Genomic DNA, 17,342 nt, shown 5'->3' with positions numbered 1-17,342 from the left:
TACATTTTATGACAGTACCAAAGTTTATGACGATGACTTTTTTTTTTAATTGGTGGTTAAAAACAAAGAATCTCACCCTGCCTTTGCATCTGCTTTTTACTATTCCCTGTGAAATTCCTCATTTATCACTGGTTTTACATCTGCATTTAATTGGCATATGCTTAATCTAAAATGCCTAAAGAATGTTACATTACCTTTCTAAACAATGCTTTATAATTTTCCTTTGGTTTGATTTACACCAATCAAGGATTAAGCTGATAAAATTGGTCCAATTTGAATAAGAACAACCAAAGGATATTGGATTTTTTTAAAGCTTCCAATTTCTCTTTGCCAACTATTTATAATAAAAAGAGGTATATTCTTTCTATATTCTACCCTTTTTGCTTAATAATGTGTGAAAGGTTTCTTTTTTATTTTCCAAGTCCAGAATTGGCGTATGGTTGTCTTAATGGGTGTGGATGGGAACGTATGTGGTTCTCACAGGAACTTGGGCATCTCTGTGTGATGTGCTGGAGGACAAGCAGAAAGGAAGCCACGCTCGGAGCCTCCGCACTTCATACTTGATGTGTTCAGGGACTGTCCAGTGCTGGGAAGCACACACTCAGGACTCGCATAGACCAGCTCTGTTTAATTTGGGCAAGGCACTTCACATCTTTAAGCCTTGGGTGTTTCATATTTACACTGAGAAGAGTAAGGGGTGAATGGTTCCCACCTCATAGAGCTATCTTACGACTGTATGAGATCCACATGGACAAGGCTTGGTGCCTGGCACAGAGCTGGTGCTCACTAGAGGTTGCCTGTGATTAATTGTAAGTTTTATTTCTGTTGGACTGTCACATATAATTGTAGACACAGACACATGCTCTGCAGAGGCTTGTGTCTCAGGCAGCGCCACAGCGAAGGGCTCCACTTTTGTTTGACATTTATGGTTTTCAAAGTAGAGTTTATGTTATCTCATTTGAACTTCATAATTGAGCAGGGCAGGTGTTAATTGACAATGAAGAAACTGAGGCCGATAGTGTGACTTACGTGGCTTGCTCTTGGCCTCGAGTTAGTGTAAGGACAGGCCTCGAGGGAGCCCGGGCATCTGACCCCAGCACAGGCGGCCGCAGAGCTTCCACAGCAGAGCCACGGTAAGAGATGGATTTCATGTAAAAGAATATTTAAAGACAGCATAGTTTTCAAAAAGGACGTTTTTCTTTCTTAAACTCTCAGTGGTAGTGTGAATTTACAAAACACTTGTCAGAAGGGCCCAAAGGGCTGTGGCTTATGGTTGTTTTGAAATTGTGATCTTGAATGAGAAATAATGGTTTCTTAAAATTGTCATTTAAAAGTACAGAATTATTGCTCTGAAGCATCCGTTTCCTTTTTTTTTTTTTTTAACATTTTGAGAAGTTTTTACAACCTGATTCAGTACCAGCAGTGTTCTGTTGTCACTGTCATAATAATTATTTTCTCTTGAAATAGTAACAAATTGCTTATGATTGTATAACGATCATGAATTACATTGTCCTGCCGCCTTACACAGAGTTATTATTTTCTATTACTGTTCTGATGAGTATTTTCATTGCTGACTCCAAACCCTACTGGGTTTTTATCTTTTCCTTTTATCTTCTCTAAAATACTGCTCCTTTGGATACAATTTGTCAGTAACTGTACTAACTATAACTAGCCTCAGAACATAATGATGATTATTAACGTCCTTCTGAACCATAAAAAAATGCTTTTTGAATTATAAATAATCTAACAGTGCCGCTAGGTAATTCATTAATAAATATTAGCAGCACCGAGGTCTAAATTTTTCTCAGACTCTCCATTATTACTGGTTCCAGTCAAAATTAGCTGCCTGCAAGGTGGTGGTTCTGAATTTCCAACTGGACACGTGTGTTAAATAACACAAGCTGGGCCTGACTGAACGTTGAGATATGTTGTAGGAATAGTATGAGTGCTCACACGGAGCAATAGGTCCGCTTTTCTAACCTTCTGGCGTTTTCGAGTCTTTCCCCTACTCTATTCTGTGTAGCCAGAAGGGCAGGGCCAAGTTTGCCTTGCGCTCTCACACGCCCAGCTCCTTGCTCTGTGCGCGCAGTCAGGAGGCCTGAGACCGGCACCCTCATCAGCAGCTGCTTTCAGACAGACCCTGTACATGTATTAGTTCTAGTTGTTGTTGGCACTGTCTGCAGTGTCCACACGAGTAAACTGAAGCTCTGAGAGTTTGCCCAATGCCCCCAAGACTGTGTAGCTAGTGAACAGCAGGGCTGATGTGCCCAGAATCTTCCTGAACTTATGGCATCCAGGAAGGGCACACGACAGACATTCATCAAGCATTTACTGTATCTCAGTACCTACCATGCTTCAAAACAATCCTGTGTCGGGAAAGGGATGCTCAGAGAGGTATGGTAACTTAGATAAGGTCACAGAGCTAGTGAGTAGCAGAGCCGGGTCAATCCTGCCTCTGATTCCTGAGCCAGGTCTCTGACTTCCTGGCCAGATGTGATGACCCACTTCAGAACCACAGGAAGCCGGAGAACCCTGCTCTCACCACAAGGCAGCACCCAGAAGTCTCAGGGCCCTGAGTTGTTAGAATGTAGGAAAGAGTTTAGCAATTTGAGTGAGTCCAGGAGTTGAATACTCTTAAGCGAGAGGCTACAGTTATAAATAAGGTTATATAATACACTGAATCAATTAACATAGTAGAAGTTTGAATTGATTTTATTTTGATAATTAGATAACTAGACCATATCAATTAGTAACTTCCTTGCTCTGCAGTATTACACATGGCATAAACAGTAGTATTAGTAAAGCAGTGCCTCCACTATTTAGCATTATATTTGACTTAATTTTCTCAATAACTGAAACTTCTTTAAATTTTGATTTATTTTAAACATTTTCAGGGAACTCTTTATGTTATACACATACATATACTATACCTTTCTGCTTTCTCCTGGAGAATAACTAGCCTAATCCATTCTTGATAGATGAGTCTTCATTATAGCATTAATTATGCTTAAAAACTTTTTTATCTCTGGCTATAACCATTGAACTTGAACTATGAATCTTCATTTAAGAGACAAACGAAGAACTGAATCTCACTGGAAATTTTTTCATTAGCTTAATCTAATATATAGCATGCTTCTCCTCCCCTACTGCAGTCTGAAAACCAGGTGCTAGAAATTCTGCTTTGTAAAATTAAATTTAGTACCTGTTTTTCCAAATCCTGCCTTGCGATTTCTTTGTTAAGGTCGTTTTCTTTTTGTTTTAAGATTCAGGCAAGCGAGAGTCGGTTTGTTTGAAACACTGTGCTGCCAGCATTTATGCCCAGCATCCACCCATTGATGTCAGGGGGAGCTGCATTTTCTCTGCTTAGTTAAGCCCTGGAGACTTTTATGCAAATAGTGGATTCACCCTCACCTTTCACCCGTTTCCTTCTCCTTCTGTACCCCTGAGTATCCTGCACTCGTAGGAATCTGAGCATGTTTCTGTGACTGGAACTCTTTTCCTTCAGTGCTTTCTAGTCTTGGGTGGGGTTGTTTCAATCATCCTTTCCTTATTTTTCTTCCTGTGATGAAAAATGTAAGTAATAATATTCTCATTGTCTAAAAAGAAGTTAAAGTTGACATGAAATCCCTCCATCTTGAGATATTTAGCAGTTAACATTTTGTTGACCATCCTTGAAAGCATCTCTTTATGAATACATAAATATGCATTTTATATGGACTCTGCTGCTTCCCCTAATTAAGCATTTCCCCATCCCTTGCCCCTCAAGGAGCTGCACTAAGCAACTTGAGAACCTCTGTATAAGCCTATTCAGAAACAAAACAGCCCTTAGTAAATTCTTCTAAACATTGTCTTTGCATTGGTGACCAGTGAAAGAGCCAGCTGAACACAATGCCTTAGTGAGACCCTAGATGTTCTCATAGTTAGGGGGAAGAGGAATCAGATATAATCCTGTTTCGAAACACCATTAACTTGTGTATTGTATCCCTGCTGTGGAGTAGCTAGTGTCTAAGTGTTGGACACTTTATACTGGGTTTTGCTTCGGTAATCAGTAATCTCTCTTCTTTATTTGAGGCATTGCCCTTAATTTGGGCAGAGAAAATAATAGCTTTACATGTGATGTGATGACCTTATGAGCCTAAATTTTCCGTATTGTCTTCTGGGTTTTTTCATGGATTTAAAGGGGTTTTTTAGGATTAACTATAATATTCCTAAATGTGAAGTGAATTTAATTTAGTGGTTTTAGCCAGATTTTCTCAAGTTCATAAAATAGATAACTTTTCATACAGAAAGCTCAAAGTTAATTATATCATGTATAAAAGTGAATATGTTGGGCCTCCCTGGTGGCGCAGTGGTTGAGAGTCCGCCTGCCGATGCAGGGGATACGGGTTCGTGCCCCGGTCTGGGAGGATCCCATATGCCGCGGAGCGGCTGGGCCCGTGAGCCATGGCCGCTGGGCCTGCGCATCCGGAGCCTGTGCTCCGCAACGGGGGAGGCCACAACAGTGAGAGGCCCGCATACCGCAAAAAAAAAAAAAAAAAAAAAAAAAAAAAAAAAAGTGAATATGTTGATGACCCAACATGGCTCAAACTTCACATGATTAATGATTCATGGTTTTGAGTCATATACTTTTAAAAATTTGTACATTTTAATTAGTTTCCTAATCTTCCTTGAAAGGACTATAATTTAAGTTTTGCAATCAGGTATTCAGCTTCTCCATGCATTCAGTTTCTAATTGTTAATTTTAAGCAGACTTTTATATGCTTTTGTTAATGTAAATCAATTGAAAGCATATTCTTTCAGTAGCCTTATGTTGAGTGATAAGGGCTTCGGGGGGTCACTGTGCTGTACTGCTATTAAGGCTCATTCTAGACATATATACATTTTTTTTTGGCCATGCTGTGCAGCTTGTGGGATCTTAGTTCCCTGACCAGGGATTGAACCTGCATCCTCGGCAGTGAAAGCGTGGAGTCTTAACCACTGGACCACCAGGGAATTCCCTAAACATATATTTATAAAGCTTTCCCTCAACATGAGTGAAAAAAGTGAGAATTGATGTTTAAAGCATGCCTTCCCAATTTCATAGTCAGATATAGATAAAAACAAACAGAAATAAACCCAGATTTCTGCACCTCACCAATTAGGTGGCACTTTTCTTTAGCTGAGGCAGTTGATTGCTGTTTGCTCAGTCCTTCAGGGGTCTCAACACAATAATCAGCAGTTAGTATTTAAAGAGCAGCAGATCTGCATTTTCTTGAGTTATACTGTGTAATAAAATTGGCCAGGTTCCTTGAATTTACATGTATTCACGTTCTCATTCACATAACCAAAGCAAACGTTACTTTGAGTATATGAGTTACTCTTAAAAGCAGCATCTAAAAATCTAGTCAGTGTGCTTAGCACAATATTTTCTATAAAATATGGCATTTTATTTGCCTGTCTACAAGATTAATAAAATCTTAGAGTTTAAAGGATCCTTAGAGATTATCCAATTCCTGTTAGATGGGAAATGAGATTCAAAGAGGTTAAATGATTTGTACACGTTTTGACAGCTAGTTAGTAGCAGAACTAGAACTAGAACCCTCATCTTCTGGTTCTCAGTTATATATTTTTTCTGCTATCATGTGAAGGGACTGGAGACGTAGATATTGTTTATGTATCACCAGTACTGTGTGAGTTCCTTTTAAGAAGTAACTTAGGATATTTTCAAATAAGACTGGAAGAAATTCCTAAGAGATTTGTTATATGCGGGATCTTTATGGGATGGTATCTTATAGGATTTTAAATATTATCTATGTCATTTTTTAACCACATTGCTCTCTGTTTAAAGGAATTATTTAATTTTACTATTAAATCCCTAGGGAAGGAAGATATAATAAATGCATGAATATTTTTTCTGTGGGAACAAAAGAAAGTATATTAAGATGTGGTATTTTTCCCCTAAATATGTAGACAATTTAAAAGGATAAAAATTTATTGGGAAAAAAACCCTAAGGAAATATATATATATATTCTTTCTTGATCAAATTTTAGAGGAAAGGAAGTAAACCCAGTGATAATTTATCTGTTGTCTGTTACAAGCCCCTTTAACTGCATTTCTGGCTAGGTCTCAGGTGAAGTCCACATCTCTATTTAGCATAGCTTCACTGAAGTGTTAAACATAATCATGATCTCCAGGCGTAAAGTTATAGATTATAGCTCAAAGGAATCTGGCAATCTTCTTTCTGAGAAATCATTTGTTTGCCCAGATTGCTTTCTTTTTTTTGTTTTTTTGTTTTTGTAAGAGCTTTATTGGGTTATAGTTGACATACAATAAACTGCATGTATTTAAAAGAGAACAGTTTAATAAATGTTGGCACGGGCACACCTGTGAAACCATCCCTGAAATCAAGACAGCATCCATCACCCCTGAAAGTACCCTGTGCCCCTTCCCAACCCACCTCCCCTACCCCTCCGTCCCCTCGCCAGTCTCTGGGCAAACACTGATCTACTTCTGTCACTACAGAAGGTTTTCTAGACTACTGCATAAACGGAATCATACAGTATGCACCCTTGGCCGCTTTTACTCAGCCTAATAGCACTTGTGAGAGTCATCCCTGTTGTTGCGTGTATCAGGAGATCATTCCTTTCTATTCCATTCTGAGTAGTAGTCCATTTTTGGATTTTTCACAACATGTTTATCCATTCGTCTGTTCATGGACATTTGAGTTGTTTTCAGTTTTTAGCAATGATGAATAAGATGCCTATGAACATTCATGTACAAATCTCTCTATTGATATATATATATATACTTTCATTTTTCTTTGGTAAATCTGTGGGAGTAGAATGGCCAGATCTTATGATAGATGGATGTTTAACTTTTCAAGAAACTGCAGAACTTTTCCACAGTGATTGTCCCATTTCACAGTTCTTCGCATCCTCATCAACACTTGGAAAGTCAGTCTTCATAATTTTAGCCTTTCTAATAGATGTGGAATCTCCTTGTGGTTTTGATTTGCATTTCCCTAACAGCTAATGATGTTGAACATTACTTTTATGTGCTTTTTTGCCATCTGCATATCTTCTTTGGTGGATGCGTATTGAAATATTTTGCCACTGCTTCCTGAGTTATTTGCTTTCTAACTCCAGATTGGTTTCTAATATTAAATTGGCCCCTACACTCGGCCAGAAAGTCTCATCACTGCAGCTTAGTTTTCTGCATGCCTCAGTCATTTCCCTTTCTTTCTGTGCCTGCAGTTATTTGTATGTTAGTTATATCAGAAAATATGCACTTTCCATTGTGATCACATTTCATCTAGCTTTAACATACTAAAGATTGCATTAGTAAATTAGCTAAATATTAGTCACATTTTATCACCTAGAGTTGTCAAGTTAGTTCACTAATTAATTTAATAAATAGTTTATAAATACCCATCAGACAGCAGAGATAAGTTCTCTGTTCACAAAGAGATATATTAATGGGAAGAGTTGACTGTATTAGCAAATGGATCTATGAGCAAGTGAATGCAATAAAATGTTCTGGGTGTTGTGATTTATTTATCCCACATCTTCCACCTGAAAGGATTTAAGTTACATTCATTTGATCATCTTTTCATCCTATATTTATATTTCTATGAGAAAAGATAACCTGTTTTTAAAAATAAGTGAGAAAACTGGGGGAAAGGACAGTACTGATTGAGAGTGAGATAAATGCATGCTGGAGCTGGGCCGCTCTTCCCATTGGCCCCTAACTTAGCTGTGGAGACAAGGACGAGGAGGGGTGCCTTATGCCAGTCATCCCAAACCCATCCATGAGGTGTGAGCCTACCCTATGAAAAAGGAGAGTCATTGGAGAGTTCTGAGTGGGGAAGTGACATCATGAGATTTATGTTTTAGAAAGATCACCGAAAGCACCAGATTGAAGGTGGATTAAACAGTTGGAGAGAGAGCTGGAGGCAGCGGGTGCAGTGAGACCGCTGCACAGTTCAGCCTGCAGATGCTAAGCTGATGGGTGGGGGTAGGGAGGAGGGCTCATGTTGACAGAGTGGGCAGAGCCCAGAGGCCAAACGGGCCGCTAACCATCTGATCCAGCAGATATTTATTAAACACCTACTGTTTGCCTTACGCTGTGCTGTTCACTGTGGGGAGAAAAAGATTTTAAAAATAGATATAGGGGCTTCGCTGGTGGCGCAGTGGTTAAACATCTGTCCACCAATGCACGGGACATGGGTTCGAGCCCTCGTCCAGGAAGATCCCACATGCCGCAGAGCAACTAAGCCCGTGCGCCACAACTACTGAGCCTGCGCTCTGGAGCCCGCAAGCCACAACTACTGAAGCCCGCAAGCCACAACTACTGAAGCCTGCGCACCTAGAGCCCGTGCTCTGCAACAAGAGAAGCCACTGCAATGAGAAACTCGTGCACCGCAACGAAGAGTAGCCCCTGCTTGCCGCAACTAGAGAAAGCCTGCGTGCAGCAACAAAGACCCAACACAGCCAAAAATAAATAATATAAAATAAAAAATAAATAAATTTATTAAAAAACAAATAGATATATTTCCCACTCTCCTGGAACTTAGAGTCTTATGGGGAACAGACATAAACATCAGTCACAATGCTATAGGTATCGTTACCAACTGCCGTGAAGGAGAGGAGCATTGATTAATGAGAGCACAGAGCACAGGAGCCTGGAAGCTAGGCTGGGATCAGGGAAGGCAACTGAGTGCTGCTTCAATTGAGACCTGAAGGATGCCGAGAACCTAGGCCTGGGAGAGTAGAGAGAGGGCGAAGGGCTCCCGCGTACGGAGGGAGCACCGGCCCGCAAAGGCTGGCTGGCTGGACCCTAAACAAACAAAAAGCCGGCAGGGCCTAGGAGCCATCAGCAGTGGGGAGAGAGTGGTGTGAGATGAGGCGAACGTGGTAGATGGAGACCAGGGCGTGATAGAGGTAGAACATTCCTTTTCCTAAGAACAGTAAGGAGGCTTTTCAAAATAAATTAGCAATATGGGCAGCTTCCCTCCCGATCCCCTGCCTCCTCTGACTAAATGTTGGAGAAACTTGGGCTCCCTCTTCTGGCAGGATGTAGGATTCTGCACTTTGTGGGGGAAAAACATCTCAGGATTATTGCTATTCCATGATTTATTTACTTCATTGAAGTGTAGTTGATTTACAGTGTTTCAAGTGTACAGCAGAATGATTCAGTTATACATATATTTTTTCTTTTTCAGATTATTTTCCATTGTAGGTTATTACAAGATACTGAATATAGTTCCCTATGCTATACAGTAGGACCTTGTTGTTTATCTATTTTACATTTGGGTTTTTCCATAAGACGGTACAGAAAAACCCAAACAAACTTTTTGGCCAACCCAGTATATAGTGGTTTGTATCTGCTAATCCCAAACTCCTAATTTATCCCTCCCCCACCCCCTTTCCCCTTTGGTAACCGTAAGTTTGTTGTCTATGTGTGTCTGTTTTTGTTTTGTAAATAAGTTCATTTCCACAATTTATTAATTTATTAAGACAAATGCACACAGCCCTCCTGCACAAGGCAATATACATGTCCTGGGAGAATACTGAAACACTGGTGAGGCATAATCCCACTTAAAACCTCTGTTTCATGAGCTTTCGGATTTGCTCTTTGCTTCCAGAGCTTATTCAGCTCCGGATGATTCTGCTTGTAGAGAGACGAGGTCAGACATAGAAGCTGTACACTCACTGGACTTTCTTTACCCTTCACGTCTGTCCAATGTGTCTCCTCTTTGGGAAGTATTTCAGTTGATGGTCCGTATTGACAAGGTTATAGAAAATCCAATATATGTTAATGCTGTACTGGCTACTTGGCTTTAACATATGCTGTTATCAAAATTTTCAATTTTGATATTCTAAATCAGCTAGCCGACATTTAAAATAACCTAGAAACATTTGCCGGTGTGACAAGTAATACATTTTCTTAGAGTAGAAGAATCCAAGGACTAGAACAAAGTAACCTTTTTTTTTTTTTTTTTCCAATTTATTTATTTATTTATGGCTGTGTTGGGTCTTCGTTGCTGTGTGCAGGCTTTCTCTAGTTGTGGTGAGCGGGGCTGCTCTTTGTTGCAGTGCGCGGGCTTCTCATTGCAGTGGCTTCTCATTGCGGAGCATGGTCTCTAAGCACATGGGCTTCAGTAGTTGTGGCTCTCGGGCTCTAGAGCACAGGCTCAGTAGTTGTGGCACATGGGCTTAGTTGCTCCGTGGCATGTGGGATCTCCCGGACCAGGGCTCAAACCTGTGTCCCCTGCATTGATAGGCGGATTCTTAACCACTGCGCCACAAGGGAAGTCCCTAAGGTAACCTTTTAATGAAATGATTCTTATTGTTAGTAGCCTTTATTAAAATAATTTTACTGTAACATATTATCCAGTCTGATACATTAAGAGTAGCGTTTAATTTAATTTAATACCTTTCAGACAGGTAACTATAATCCATTAGAATAGAAAATAACTCTGAACAGCATTTCTCATTAGCAGCAGACACAAAGTTAATGTAGTTAGTAGCTAATGAATTTGTGCTCATTTGAGTTGGACTCTAAACGTTGCTATGGTGACAGATCAGCCAGAAGCCATCAACAGAACAAACAGAAGGCCACCGCTTTGTACCCCACTGGGACTGCGATAAACACAGCAGATGGACCAATACTCATAGCTGTCTTCTCCTTGAATCTCTGTTGTTCTAAGGGAATGTCTCGCTACAATGTTCGTTGCTGTAGAGGTTGCAGAAGTAATTGTAATAATGAAAATATTCCTCGGAATCACTGATTATTTCAGCACAGGAGAGTAGTCCTCTTTCTTAGTCACATTTTGCAAACAGTTAACATATACATTTCAGTAAATTTAAATTTTTAAGAAACTCTGAATCTTGGAGTATATACTCTGAAATGGCTAGAATTAATGCATGATTTTAAAATATTTTTCCTTTTTTGTCATTGTGTGGTGTCTTATGCATAAGAGAAATTCTATGCTTTATCATATAAAAACATTTGTTTCTTAAGTTCTAAGATACCATCAATTATAGGGCATACTGTTGATTTAATAATGTCTTATTGGTGGAGTTGGAGGGTGAATGAGGAAAGCATGTTAAATTCATACACCAACTGTAGAAGCATCCAAATTTCAGAAATAAGACATATTGAAATGTGTAGGTTAAAACGTCCCTTTAGGTTAACATTTACCTATAAAAACTTACTTTTAAAATATACTTCTGTAACCCACTGCATGCCTGCTTGTCAGCATACTTTAGGCTAATGGAGGTAGCCTCTGAGAGTCTAATCCAGGTGTACGTAGCTAAGTCCCATTACAGTAAATGCCACTAGTTGAATATCTAGCTCATACCATATACTGTGATACCGTCTAGGTGAATGAAAGATTTAAATGTCCTACTTGCTAAAAAAAAAAAAAAAAAAAAAAAAATCTGCCCTCTTAACCAGAGCTGAATTGAAAGGTATAGAAACCACTCTAGCTATTTTAAGCAGAAATGAGTTTAAGTACAGGGAATTGGGTGCTTATAAAATCAGTGGGTGGGGGGTACCCTAGGCTGGGACGCAGATATGACTCCCCAAAGGCTCCTCCAGAAGAGCTGCTCCCTGGGGAAGAGTCAGGAGGCCCCGCTGGTACTGCTGGCTTCAAGAGCACAGTGTCACTGCCGCAGCCCAGCCGTCAGGAAGCCGCCACCAGTGTTGCCTCTCCCCACCACCAAGACAGTGATAGGAACCGGGACCCCATGCGGAGACTTCCACCATCTCCAGGGCCGCGCTTACACTTGGAGCTGGCGCAGCGGACGGACCTCCTGGTCACTGCCGGATCCCTCACGCACATGCCTCCCTGCAGCTGTGAACCGACCCCTGCGGGGCCTGTCGCTGGTGTGCCTGCCGTGGAGCAGGCACCTTTGATTGCTGCTCTGTAAGGCTTTTAAACGGCTGGGATGGCTGTTCATTAATCATATTTGTATAGTGCTTCACACTTCTCAAACCGTGGAAATGAGAGACCCAATTAACGGGAGAGGTCTAGGGCCGGACTGGAGATCTAGTGCTCCGACGATCCTGAGGGCAACGGTCATCGTCTGTCCCAATTTGTCGCCTGGCCTAACCTCTTTGAGTGTTGCCTCTCTTCTTCCCTTGTTTACTTCATCATCTGCAGTTCATTTCATGTAAGTTGGTTTTTGTTTTTAATCAGTCTAAAATACCTCCATTGCTTCTGAGAGGAGGAGGATTATTAAGACTGACAAAGATTCTTTGTTTGACCAAACCTTTCTCAGGCTCCTGGACCTTCTCTTAGGCCCATCTCTGCACCTCCCTGTAAAAATCTAGTTTTAGCAAGAGCCCCGCTGGGTCGCTTTAACCGGGTTCCTTCCTCCTCCACCATCGCCCAGGTGATGTCTGACGACCACCCCCACCCTGCCGGCCTGCAGCAAGAATCCTGTTAGGTTGGTTTAGCCAGAACACCCCCTCACCCCTGATGTTTCCTCTTAGTATTTTCCATCCACTGACACCCTCACCCCCTGCTCCTTAGCTCTCAGTTCCCACTTGCCCATGCTATATTCCGAGCTGAGCCCAGTCTCTCTCCCACACTGTAAAATCCCATTACAATGGTTCTGTTGTGACGGTCCTGTATCAACTCTGCTTTACCATCTTCAACAAGTGTCATTGAATTTTTTCTGTAACATAAACACTTATCATGCACTCACTATGTGCCCGACACTATTCTAAACGACTCTTTACATATATTAATGTTCACTCCTCAAAGAACCCTCTCGGTGAGGTATTGTTACCCTCACTTCATCCTCCACTTACCTACATTTTTACAAGTGGCACCACTGAGGGACAGAGAGTTAAGTGACTTACCCCAGGGTCACCAGCCAGTAAGTGGCAGAGCTGAGATTTAAATAGATGTCTATGCCCATAGCCACTACACTGCATCTGAAGAGAAGAAGCACATGGGAATGATAAACCCCAAATGCACATGGCCACAGTCTCCTGGGGGGAGGTGAAGTATGAAGCCAGGGAGGGGGAGAGAAGAGCCTTTGGTGGAATTGGGGACATTTTCTTTCTTAAGCTGGAGATTGGGTCCATGGAGGTTTGTTGAGTATTTGGTCTTTATGCCTTTTTGTACATCTTAAATATTTCCAAATAAATTTTTTTTTCACAAAGAATGTCTTGTAGTATGACTTGGATAATAAGATGGAAACACCTCAACACACTGGGCACCCCACCCTCCCCTGCTCTGTTAAGTTTCTGATAAGAGCACAAGGTACCTCATAGCAGGAACCAAACCTCCCAAGTTTATAGAACAAGACAATGAGGGTGCTGCTGCTCTGGGCCATGGCTGCCGGGAAGGTGCTGTCGGGCGGGACCCCCTGGCTCTGGAGCCTGCACAGACAGGTTCTTGATCAAGGTCACCTGCTTGTTGAGTTTAAACAGCCAGTGAAGGTCACAACATCCCGGATTCTCTGTGAGTTTGTAATCAGAGGAGCCTGTCCCCAGAGAACTTCTGCCCGAAACCGGAGGCTCCAGGCTTGTCAGTGTGCTGCAGCCGGGACAGGAGCACCACGGGGTCGCCCTCCACAGGCTGCCCCGAGTGCTCTTCCAGCTGTCAGCCAAGTGATGGGATCCAGAATCTTTACAGAGTCCCCGCCTGCCTCTCCAGCCTTGTGTCCAGCAGCTCTTCCCTTGGGCACTAAGCTCCAGCCACACCAGCCTTGTTTCAGACCTTGAAAGCACGGAAGTCCTTTCCCATTTCAAGACCCTCCCATGCCCTGTCCCAGCTGGTGGGAGTGAGCTCGCAGACACGCTCCACCCAGCCAACAGTTTTCCAGGCCCAGCTTAGCTGTCACTTCCTCAGAGGAGCTTCCTCTGAGTCCCTAACCTAAGCTAGGTCCTTTTATCCTATCACTTTTATCGTGCTTGTGGCAACTTGTAATTGTATATTTGTGGAATCATTTTTAAGATAGTATCTCTTACTAGACTATAAACTACAAGGACGGGAACCGTTTCTATTTATTTTCCTCAACACACCCAATGCCTGGCACAAAATAGGCACTCATTATATATTTCCTAAATAAGTAAATAAAGAGAGGATAAATGAGGATACTGACACATGTGGGGTGTGAAAATGATAGGCAGATAACATGAGAGAAGTCAGCTTGAGCCCTTAGTTACCCTGCCCAGCTTTCCTCGTTTTTTTCACAGCACTTAGCACCTTCTGATGACTACTTATCTTAAACGCATCATGTTCATTGTCGTTTTCCCCTGCTGAGATGTGAGTGGAGGGGGTGAGGAGGTGGGAGTCTGCCTTTTTTGTTCACTGGAAGGTCCCAGCACCCGGAGCTGGGCTGTAGAAAGGCTTCGTGTGTGTGAGTGAGTGAGTAGCATCGATCTCAGGAACCTAGAGTCCCAGCCAGAGACCGAGAGAAGCGGGTGGGTATCAGGACTTGGAAGAGGTAGGGAAAGTTTGAAACAGTTACTGTAAGGGACTTTGGGCAGACCACGTGAGATTATAAGAGGAACGTTGGCAACAGTAGGGGCTTGGAATAGCATAAGTGGGTACAGAGCTCGTCGCTTTCTGAGCCTGCAGTTTCAGGCAGTCTGGAAACCAGACTGAAGGTTGGGATGGTACAGAGGTGTGGATAGCATAGTGGAAGGAAGGCCAGGGGGTCTGGGGGGTGGAGGGCGTCCAGATGGCAGTTTTGGGGCTTGGGCCACGTAAAATGGCTAGAGAAGCAGAAGAGAGAAGGGGTAGTCCAGAGTAGAATAAAAGTTAAGCAGGCTGGGTCAGCCTTCTGTCTCGGTCTCCTAGAGATGGCAAGGTGTAGTACAAAAGTTTGAAAGGAGATCCTTCCTGAAGTCACCCAGAGACCTGAAGGGACAGTCTAAACTTCCTGCCCATACTGTGGCCTGTTGTTTTGGAAAAGCAATGGTAGGAATTTATAAACTATTTGGACCCTGGTGTGACAATGTCCCCTGAAATTTTTAACTGAAAGCAGAAAACTGTTTCTTGGAAAGAAAATTGTTGAAAGGACTTGCTTTCTTATATAAGGATTTAACATCTTACCTTTTCGCCAGCAGGTGTCGCTCTCATTTAAAAGAAAAAAAGTAAAGGTTTATTAAAGAAAGGAACCAAAGTGTCCAGCTTGCTGGAAGTTCTTTATTAGCTATGTAGTTATTCACTGGCTGCTATTCTAATTTCTTCTAAATAAAACAAATCATTTGTTCACGATCCATATGAATCAAGCTAAAATTCCCATTGCCTTACTGTGTTCTACTGTGTGAAAATAGTGATGTGTCAGGTCGGCTGGTTTGTAAGACTCTGTCATTGAGGTATCACCTTAGATCCGGGTCTGTTTGAGAAGAGGAATGTCAGAATTGCTTTGATACCCTAGCCTAGTTCTTTGGGCAGCGATAGATTGAGAAATTTGGATCTGAAGAGAGTATGGATAGTCAAAACTGACCATTTGATTTATCTGTATTTTAAGAATAGATCCAGATTTTAAGATTCTCTGTTTCTCAGTTGAGATTGTTAGTTGCCTGCTAGTTTCAAAGATCTGAAAAATACTAGCTTAAAGAAGGTTTATCACTATCTCATGTAAAAGAGGCCAGAGGTGCAGCTTGGCAGAGTCAGAATTCTTGGTTCCCTCTGCTGAGTGACGCTTCTCTTCCTTTTCCTCAACATCCAGGGTGACCGCCCCCGCCCCGACCACCAGCCGTGACACTAGTATCTCAGGCAGCTAGAAATACAACCATGAGAGTGAGTGTGTGGGTAAAGTGGGAATACTGTGCTTGCTCTGTACTCTGGGCCCTTGGTCTTGCTTGCTGCTTTGCAAATATCTAGTGACATTTTTCTGTTGGTGAGATAAGGCGCTAGTACTTCAGTCGGTACAGAGTTGTAAGGGGAAATCTCTCACCCGAAAAGGCTTGTGATCTGCCACGACTGATGGTCCTTTATAGAAACAGATAGTTATTTAAATTTAACATATTTCTGAGAAGCCAACTCAAACTTTAACTCCTTCAAGAAGACAGTGCTGTTTCTAGACCAGCACTATTCAATAGAAATAGAATTCAGGCCACAAATGGGAGCCACATAAGGAACTTTAAATATTCTAGTAGCAACATTTTAAAACTAAAAAGAAACAGGTGAGATTACTTTTAATATTTTTAATTCAGTATATTCAAAATTTTGTCATTTCAATACAACATCAATATAAAAATTAATGAGATTTTTGTGTACTAACTCTTTGAAATGCCGTGTGTATGTACTTACAGCACATCTCAGTTCAGACATCAAGTGCTCAGTAGCCATATGTGGTTAGTGGCTACCATGTTGGGCAGTACATGGTTATCTTTCCTCTAAGTGACCAACTTCCAGTCTATACCACATGCTTCTGTGTCTTGTAACTTTTATTTCCCCTGTTGATTGTTGGTTCACTTAGGTGAGAAACATCTTATGCTTCAGTGCCTTCCTACAACAATCAGCACCATCCTGGGCTCAGACCAGGAAATCCTGTTTGGCCTTTGGGTACTTTCAGTTTGAAGGGTGACAGCTTCCAAGCATCACCGTCCAGTACACAACTGAAGATCAAGGCTGAACTAGAGCTGGGGGCAATATAGAACAGACAGTATTTGGGTGTCAGCCTAGAGATGATGGTCATAATTGTGAACCTGGATGACCTCTCCAGAGAGTCCAGGGCAGAAGTATGAGGCCAAAGATTTGAAGTCTGTTTCTTGCTTCTGGTCAGAGGACCAGCAGAGCAGATAGGAAGAAGAGGTGTGAGCAGCACATCCAGTCTGTGTTGACAGTGTAACAGAAAGTGCGTTCTGTTCTCGCAGCTCAGTGCTAGGCTATATTAAAAGCACCTGGATTTCTAAGAGAGTGATCAAATAACCTCTTCAACTTAAAGTGTTCCCTTTGTTTTCTTGAGTAATAGCATCATATTACCCTTCGTTCAGTAATCATAAAGAGGGTGAGCCACACAATTGGAGAGGAGACATGAAACTAATTAGTTAGTTATACTTATTTATTTATTAAAACAAAACAATGCCCACACAAGACTTTGGCATACATTACTTGGATTTTTCCCCTAAGAGATTTATATGTCTGATGCTTAATCTAATAGTACAAGAAGTTTCTAGTCCCTACACCAGGAGCTGGTCATACTTTTCCTGTGAAGGGCCAGGTAGTAAGTATTTTCGACTTTGTAAGCCATATATATATGGTCTCTGTGACATATTCTTCATTGTTTTTTTCCCTGCCTTTTAAAAATGTAAGAAACATTTAGTTCACCTGCTGGCTCCTGCCCTAATCAGCAGTTATTCACGCGGAAAGGGAAGACTGGCCTAGAGT

The 17,342-nt window shown here is 41.7% G+C and overlaps 1 protein-coding gene across 4 annotated transcripts in view; it reads left to right on the top strand.

Annotated features, from left to right (window-relative positions):
• The window catches only part of TNRC6C (trinucleotide repeat containing adaptor 6C), a 126,786-nt gene that overhangs the window by 47,231 nt on the left and 62,213 nt on the right, over nucleotides 1-17,342 (top strand). The window lies entirely within an intron of this gene.

The sequence above is a fragment of the Mesoplodon mirus genome, assembly GCF_964341445.2.
Source record: "Mesoplodon mirus genome assembly, chromosome: 18".
NCBI classification, from domain to species: Eukaryota; Metazoa; Chordata; class Mammalia; order Artiodactyla; family Ziphiidae; genus Mesoplodon; species Mesoplodon mirus.
This window is presented reverse-complemented; position numbering and strand designations above follow the sequence as displayed.